Source organism: Macrotis lagotis, chromosome 5 (assembly GCF_037893015.1).
Source record: "Macrotis lagotis isolate mMagLag1 chromosome 5, bilby.v1.9.chrom.fasta, whole genome shotgun sequence".
NCBI classification, from domain to species: Eukaryota; Metazoa; Chordata; class Mammalia; order Peramelemorphia; family Peramelidae; genus Macrotis; species Macrotis lagotis.
In genome coordinates, this window is record NC_133662.1 from 113,454,990 (window position 1) to 113,464,339 (window position 9,350).

General features: G+C 35.5%; 1 long non-coding RNA gene across 1 annotated transcript; it reads right to left on the minus strand.

Moving 5' to 3' along the window:
* Positions 1-1,053: 1,053 nt before the first annotated feature.
* On the minus strand, positions 1,054-7,191 carry LOC141487820 (uncharacterized). Its single transcript, XR_012468522.1, has 4 exons — positions 6,858-7,191; positions 5,346-5,561; positions 2,480-2,641; positions 1,054-1,809 (listed from the first exon to the last, which is right to left on the minus strand). It is a non-coding gene; the product is annotated as an uncharacterized LOC141487820 (long non-coding RNA).
* Positions 7,192-9,350: the final 2,159 nt, after the last annotated feature.

Sequence of the window (9,350 nt, forward strand, 5' to 3'; positions counted from 1 at the left end):
TGTATCCAAAGTCTCATATAAAAGGTTCATCTTTTGAACTACACATATCAATGTCAGTAACCAAGGATGATGGAGTGTAGACTGTAAACTCCTTGAGAGCAGGGAATATTTTGTGTTTTGTGTGTTTTGTTTCAAGGTCAAGCAAAATCCTCTGGTGTTTAACAAATACTCATTGGATTGGGTTAGTTGGATGAGTGTGGCTGTGACTTTTACCTATCGTTTTAGGGAACTAAGCTATTTGGAAGAAGACTAGAGGCGCAGATACTCTAGTGAAGGACAAACTTGGTCTGGGCAATTCATATATGTGAGCCTGAGGGTGGAGAGAAGTGATGGAATGGAGGTGGGAAGTCCCACTGTTCAGATTAGGAATATAAGAATTTGTCAATCAGGCATAAGTGACTAGATAGGTGGAAATAGAGCAGGCAGGGCCAGTCAAAAGAAGTAGAAATTTTTACTGGAAAATGGAAATATTTGGAAGTTAATATAGTCAGTTAATATAAATCAAGTGGAATGAAAAAAGGAAGAAAATAAGGAAAATGGCCTAGGTGATCTCAGGCTCTGATGTTTTATATACTGTGAGAAAAAGGAGGGGAAGGGGAGAGGAATCAGCAAAATGTAGAGAAGGAAGAAGAAACAGAATGAGATAGGAGATAAAAGGGGAGCAGGGTGGAGAGGCATGAAGAGAGGGGGCTGCATATCCACAAAGAACATTTTTTTGAGTAGAAAGTAGAAAAATGTCTAGTTATCTTAGGTATTTGAAATACTGTTGTCTAAGAAATTTCCTTCAACCTTTGAAATTTAGGAGTTGACAAAAACTGTAATTAGATATGAATGGATACATATTATTCACTGTATAAGAATGAAATGTGGCTGACTCCTGACTGTCAGGGGAGGTAATATGATACCTTTATATTTCTGGTATATTGTAGGCAGCAATACCCTTTTACTGGAATAATAGTCTTCATTTTGCGTTTTGATTAAGGAAAACCCTTGTACCCAAAGTTTTTTTTTTTTATTCTCTCTCTCTCTCTCTCTCTCTCTCTCTCTCTCTCTCTCTCTCTCTCTCTCTCATCTGTATTCCTTCCAAGGTCCAATTTGACTGCGGGCATGTTTTTTGTTCTCAGTTAGCTGTTGAAAGTCTAGCTTTGTAACACTTTCAATTTTTTTTTTTCCTATTGAAGCATCCGGAAGCCAGGAGTGATTTGAATTAAGAATTAGACAAAATGATTTTTTTCTTTTGAACATAGTAAGATCATGGTTTACAAAGAGCAATAGCAATGGCTAATGTTCCATATGTTTCCATTTTAAATATCCAGGTTTTTGAAAATAAACATTTTATGTAATTTACAGATGAAGGAATTGAGGATTCAATTGAGGATTCAATTCAATCACCTAGGATTCAAGTAAGCAGAGTATTTTCTCTTTTCTTCCTTGACTGTCTCTAGAATCATACTTCATTGACTAGCATAGAAACTATTCATATTTTAAATCCAACTAAAGTCCACTGGAGGAAGAAAATTATGCATTTTACCTAAATGATCTCAGCCAATCACTATTCAATTTTAGCAGAATTTTCCCATTACTTTCCTGAGCTGAATGTAACGTGGTTAATTTACCAGAAAGCATTGTTATTCATTTCCTAATTCTCTAGGCAACCGTCTGCCATTTGCTTACCATTTCCTCACTCCCTGGGAATTTATAGACCTTTCAGCTCCATTTCTGGTGGGTTGGATTTCCAAGCCATGCTGCTGTGGCATTAGCTCCTTCCTTTAGCTGGTGTCTGCCAGCTCATGTCCCTTAGGGAAGTGTCTAAAAATGAAAAAAATCACATACCTGTATTTTAGTTTATAAGTCCATTAAGCAAATTCTTTTGTAAATACACACAAAAATGAAGATAAACTCTCTTGCTATTTATTAAACTTCCCCATAGGATTGTATATACTCTTTTAATTAAAAACACTATCTAAAATAATATCCATTTTGTTCTCTCTTGCTTCCAATTAGCTACACATTGATCATTACACAGCAGACACTGGGTAATTAAACGAAACAAAACAAAACAAAACCCAAAATCCCAGCACTCCCTGCAAGTCCAAGTGTGGAACTTCCTTCAGAATGTTACACATTAAACAACACCTTGGATAGCAAAGGGGAACAAGGAAGGATAGAAATCAGATCTATGCTCTATCTGTGTTTCTACCAGGGAAACTCAGGAATTCTAATTAAGGGGATGAGGGAGAGATCATATAAATCTTCTCTATTAATTCTTTTATGTTTAAAAGGTATGCATATACATGTAGATCATATGTACATTCAGGTATAAGTTGCAAACAGGTTTTCCCATTTAATTTCCAATCTTTCTTCAATCTCACTTTCCATCCTGCTTAAAATGCTCTTACAACTTCTATCAATCAGAGATTTAGTCAACAAAGAAGTATTTATGAAACACCCACAAAGGTTCAGGCATTGTGATAGGTACCTGGGAAATAAGTAGAGATTGCTATGTAATGCAGTGGATAGAGCTCTTGGAGTCTTCTCCAAGTCAGAGAGATCTTCTTTTAAATGCAGTTTCAGTCACTTTATAGCTGCGTGACCCTGGGTGAGTCACTTAACTGCTGCCTGTTTGCCTCAGTTTCCTCACCTGTAAAATGGAAGATAATCATACTATCTATCTATCTCCTGAAGGATGAAATCAAATGTTTGTCAAGTATTTAGCACAGTGCCTGGCCCAAATAAATGTTTGTTTATGTCCTTCCCCTATCTCACCTAACAAACCAATATCTGTTTTCAGCATATCCCCATCTCTTCTAATTATCCTATGTGATAAAATGGAAAGAATACTGGTTTTGGAATCAAATAGCTGTATTCAAATTCCTTCTTATTGATTTATACCTTAGAGAAGTCACTTTGTCTACTCTCTGGGGCTCAATTCCATTCTTTAAAATAAAGGAGGGGGCTGAACAAAGTGACCTCTGAGATTCCTTCTCTCTCTCTCTCTCTTTCATGAGTCTTTGATTTTTAGAGACCTAGAGAAAGTTTTTCTCTTTCTAGTCTTGTTTTCCCTTGGCATTCCTATCTACTGCCCTAACCTCTTTCACTCCATTAAGAACTTATATCTATCTCTACCAGGCAACAGCAAAAGATGCTATTTATGTGAAAGGTTGATTGGCTTATTCAGTTCTAACTTGGGAGCTTTCTCCTGATCCAGAACTGGCCACTGGATCTGGATGACTCTAGTGGAGCAAGTGAGACCAGGGATTTTGTATAGCATCCCCTCACTTGCATGGCATCACCTTCCTGATATCCTGGTCCTGTTCAGGACAAACAACAACCCCATCCTGATTAAAGTAAGTGGAAAAGTTGCTTAATCAATCCCTTTTTGGGGTTTTCTTGGCAAAGATACTGGAGTACTTTGCTATTTTCTTTTCCAGTTCATTTTACAGATGAGGAAACTGAGGCAAATAGATTTAAGTAACTTGCCCAGGGTCACACCGCTAGTAAGTGTCTGAGGCTGGATTAAGTCTTCTTGACTTCAGATCCAATGATCTCTTCATCAAATCAACTCACCACCAATTCTGATGGGTGATACAACAAATCTGAATTCAAATTCTGCCTCAGATGCTTACAACTATGTGACCCTAGGCAGATCACTTAAAATCTCTCAATCTTAGTTTTTTCATCTGCAAAATGAGTATTATAATAGTATTATATATTATATGTGATGTAACCCTAGAGGATTGCTGTGAAGATCAAATGAACAAAACCTAGAAGTATTAAATAAAGTTAACCGTTAGCATTGTTGTTATTGTACAAAGTAATTTTTTTTAAAAAACCCACTATGTAGTTTAGGAGGAAAGGAACTACAAGTAGTTGTGGGGATCAGGAAAGGTTTCATGTATAAAATGGTGCCTAACTTCAACTTGAAAGGAGAGAATAGCTATGAAGCAGAGCTAAGAATGGAGTGCTTTCAAGGAAACAGGCAGGGGAAGAACAAGCATTGATGAGAAGCAGAAATGAGAAGTAGGATGTTTTTCATGAAGATTGGAGAGAAGGCCTGCTCCTTGACTGAGAGCCTGGGACTGGCTCTTCATATCTGGGAGCTATCTGCATAGAGATGATAGCTAAACCCATGGGAGCTAATGATTATTAACAGAGAATATAGAGGCAGGGTTCTTAGATTTTTTTTTTTTATTACCATGGCCCCTTTGGCAATCTAGTGAAGCCTTTGGACTCCTTTGAACGATGTTTTGTTTTTAAATTCAAAATTGAAATAAGTGATACATTTCAGTTAGAGATTAGTGAAATTAAAGATGTCATTTTTACCCATTCAAGTTTGCAACCCCCCTCAAACTATGGGCCTTTGATTAAGAACCTCTGTTATAGAGGAAGAAGAGAAAGGAACCTAGGATGAAACCTTTCACTAGGACATGTGATGTGTCTGATGACACAACAAAAGAGACTGAGAAGAAGTAGTCAGATGGGTAAAGGGGAACCAGGAGAAAATTTTGTCTCAAAAAACAGAAAGGAAAGATTATTCAGTAGAAGATGTGCAGGCCAAGAAGAACATAGATTGACAAAAGACCAGCAAATTTGCCAATGAAAGGTATCAACCCTATGGAACAAACCTCTAAACTGTGGATTCCTAGAGCAGAACAGAGCAGGCTAGAAACAGGAGAATCAGAAATCAAGCACAAATTTGATTTCAAAGTGAAGTTAACAATTTGCAAGAAAGGAGAATTGGATGCATCCTCTTGGGCCCTGCCCCTAGTGAGGGGACCTAAGGCAGTGTGGGGGAGATCTCAATTCTTATGCCAATGCTTATTCAGTGAGCTGTAGCTCTAAAAATGAGGGATACCAATAACAAGGAGACAAGTTCATAGTAGGGTTTCAGGACCGAAACATGGGTATTTGTCTAAGCTTGACCAGTGCTTGTCCAGGCTCAAGAGAGGACCTGGTGCTGGTCAAAACAATATAATAATTATGTGATTTTGTCAGAGGGTGAGAGTATTCAGGGCACAGCCTTCTTGCTGCACCTTAGCTCTGGAAAACAGGGTATCTCTAAAATCATTACATTTTCTCCTTTTGGTCAAAGAAAGGGGATCTGAAAGAACCCTTACCCTTCTGGGCAATAAAAGAGAGGCAGGTATAAGCCAAGATTCCACAAAAGGTCAGTTGGACCAGGATGAACAATTTTATCCCAGGAGGTCTATTGGGAAGTATGTCCCAGACATCATTGCTAGCCAGTGTTTGCTTGTAAGCAGAAAAAAGGAGGGAGGGGGCAAGAATGGAGAAAAAGAAAATGCCAACATATACTTAAATCAAGCCCTTGGTGATTGAGCACCTACAGGGTGTTACAGGGATAGTATACTCAGCTCTCGGCAAGAATCTTGGGACAGGTGTCTTGTCTGGGTGTCGGCTGCTTCTGGGTCCATATCAGACAAACTTTTAGGTCTCTAGAAGTTTCCACTGTCCACTGAGGATCAGGGGTGTTCTTTAAATGATTCAGAAGTCCATACCTTTTGCCAGCTGTGGGAACAGTCAGAAGGACCTTGGTAGGGGCCCTTGGAAGACATATAGGTTGACAATTGTGAGAAAACTTGTATCAGTCTTTGGAACCAAGTTTCTGGTCAGCATAAAATAGATCTTTGGCTAAAGATCTCTAAATAGAACATAGAGATGGTGCAGGTTCCCAGCCATGCAGGACTAGGTTCAAATAATGCAATAAAGTTTTTCTCACAATTCCCATAATTGCATAATTAAGTTAAGTCAGGTCATGAGAGTTCACAATAGTCTACTTTTGAAAAGGAAGATTTACACATTACCAAGATAACCAAAAATCACAAACTATGCAAAGCAATACAATAATTATCGCCAATGCCCATTTAATCAACCCATTTTAAGTCCCAGATGTCTCATGTAGTTATGTGGCCCCTAGATATCTTTTCTTGGACAATAGAATTTATTCTTAGGATAGCTTAAAAAAATGGGAAAATAACTTCACTTTCTTTACCATTATCAATACAATTTTTGTGTAAAATACTTAATCCTATTTTGAGAGCTCATTATTATTCTATTTTTTTTTTAGGATTTTTCAAGGCAATGGGGTTAAGTGACTTGCCCAAGGCCACACAGCTAGGTAATTATTAAGTGTCTGAGGCTGGATTTGAACTCAGGTCCTCGACTCCAGGGTCGGTGCTCTATCCACTGCGCCACCTAGCAGCCTGAGAACTCATTATTAAAACCTACTCAAAGCCAAAATTTCCATGATAAATAAATTTGGAAATCTATCATATACATTATATAGTTCTTAGAGATATATATATATATATATATATATATATATATATATATATATAAAATCCTGTTCCTTACTTTTACATTACATCTTAATCTTATTATTTTCTCAATTTCTTCTTAAAAGGATAGCATCCCTACATTATGATTTGTCCACAAATACAGGTTAAAAACCCCATAGCCTTACAAAAAGCAAAAAACAAAAACAAAGACAAATTACAAGATATTTATTCTATCATAGAAGCTCATGGTGTTTAAGTATTGATCTGTTATTTAACTGATTTGGTATTTTTCTTATAAAACTTTTTGATTTTAGATATTTACTATAAAAGAAAAAAGTAGGAGCATTGTTATAACGATGTCATTTAATAGCCAGGGGTGGGGTGGGGGTACTCCCTTTGCTATGTTTGATTTCAGACATGAATCATATCTGATAGTTAGCCATGTAGTCATAGAGAATTAAAAGCAAGATTTAGGATTAACCAGCTGGTGAAATCTCCTTTTCAGAAAGAAAATAGTCCAATAGAGAAATGGAGTTTCATACCTAGAATGGAGGATCATACCTAAGAATGTGCAAAGGTTGTCCCCCTTTCCAGCTATAGACATCCACCTTTAGAAGTGTCCAGATTGCAGCATGTACCATTTACTCCTATTGGTTTCATGACAATTCAGACAACTATTCCTGTAATCAAAGCTCAAACAATAGTAAATTACAGTTCCAAGAATTGTTAACTTAAATAGCAAAATTTCACTTGCCACAGGGTTTCAACATTTTTCCTGATGTTTTCTCTAATAGTTAACATTTCATCAATCATTTTCTTATAAACTAAAGTTACCTATATTCTGAGGCTTCAGGTATACAATCAACTCATCATTAATATATTGAACCTACATCTTTCAACCATACTATACATTTTCATAATAGTCAAGAATTTCATATGAAAATGTGCTATCATATATTATTGATAGCACATTTTCATTTGAAATTCTTGACTATTATGAAATAGTATGTTATTATTATTTATTTTATAACAAAATGTACCTTATTAACTATTTCACAGCTTCAAATTTTTATCACAGTATTCAGATTAAAAATTAGTTTTGTCTAAGAGCATTTCAGTTACAAAGGTTTCACAAATTTCACAATATAAGAGAATTTAGAAATACAATAATAGCACAAATTACATCACATATATGAATCATGAAACAAAACTTCAGATGACATCAATTGAATTTCCAAATTATTACATATAAAAATTATTAATCTTGTTACTTTAAAACTACTTTAGAGTTTTCAGGTTTGGAACAATTACATTCAGTCAGAGAAATAATAGGAATATATGTATGTGCCAGTCACTGTTTTAAGCTCTTTACAATCATATCATTTTGATTGTCAACAACAGCTTTGGAAGGTGGTTACCATTTTTTCCCCCTCTTTACAATCCAGGAAACTAGGACAAGCAGAGATAGGATGATTTACTTAAGATTACATAGCCAAATGGTTATAAATGTAGAGCCTATATCATATTGCTTTCTAACAGGGGGAGTGGGGAGGGAAGGGACAGAAGGAGGGAGAAAAATGTAAACCTCAAAACCTTGCAAAAAAATTGGTAAAAGCCACCATTGCAGGTAGTTGGAAAAACAAATAAATAAAATATTTTTAAAAAAGATTACATAGCTAATAAATTTCTGCAACTAGAGTATAATTCAAATATCCTTACATTTTTTTAGCATTTTTTCCAAAACCTTTATTTGGGAACCAGATCTGAGATGAATAAGAAAGAGTTAAAAAAGTGGCTATATGGTACAAACCTTTTATCCTCACTCTAGACTTATTTCCAAACCAGTTGCCTTCCTTCATTTCCATAGAACAACAAAACTATTGATCTTCAAGGGATACTGTCATTTACTTTTAGCTTTTACAAACTTTAATTCTTATTTTTTTTCTTTAAAAAAATTCGACAGAATGGTACAAACTAAGATATTTCAAAAGGGAATGACTTTCTGGAATTACCCCCCAAAGTCCTAGGAGTTATCTTTAAAAGATTCAAACTCCTTAATCTATCAAAGTGTTTTTAATAGTTTCACAAACTTTGATTATCTGACTTTATTTCCATAATTCCAACATAGTCCAAACTGAAATGACAGAAAAAATAACCTGCATATCTTTTTTTCTTATAACCTAATTTTTTTTATTGATATTTTATTTTCCCGATTACATGTTATGGAAGTTTTTCAATATTCATTCACTTACATATTTATAAATTACAGTTTTCTACTATCCTCCCTTCCCCCCCTGCAGTAAAAGTTGTACATGTACATCCGTGTTTAACATATTTATAGATTAGTCATTTTGTGCTTGAAGAATGAGGACTAAGGGAAAAAAAGAACACCATGAATTAGGAAGGAAAAACATAAGAGATGTTTTTAAAAAGGGAACACAATATCCATGCAGATATGTGGTTTTTGGTGTTTTCTTTTATTTCTGGATGTGGATGGCATTGTCCATAATAAGTCTCCCAGGGTTGTCCTAGATTTCTAAACTGCTGGGAGGAGCTGCATCCTTCATAGTTAATCAACTCACAATGATGTTGTTAATGTGTACAATGTTCTCTTGGTTCTGCTCCCTTCACTCGGCATCAGCTCATGTATTTCTTTCCATGTTTCTCTAAAGTCTGACTATTCATGATTTCTTTTTAAAATTTATTTATTTTTTAGTTTTGAAAGATTTTATTTAGAGTTTTACAATTTTCCCCCAATCTTACTTCACTCCCCCCACCCCCCACCCCCCACAGAAGGCAATTTGTCAGTCTTTACATTGTTTCCATGGTAAACATTGATCTAAGTTGAATGTGATGAGAGAGAAATCATATCCTTAAGGTAGAAACAAAGCGTGAGAGATAGCAAAATTACATAAGATAACATTTTTTTCAAAATTAAAAGTATTAGTCTTTGGTCTTTGTTCAAACTCCACAATTCTTTCTCAGAATACAAATGGCATTCTCTGTAGTCATGATTTCTTACAGAATAGTATTCAATAACGTTCATATACCATA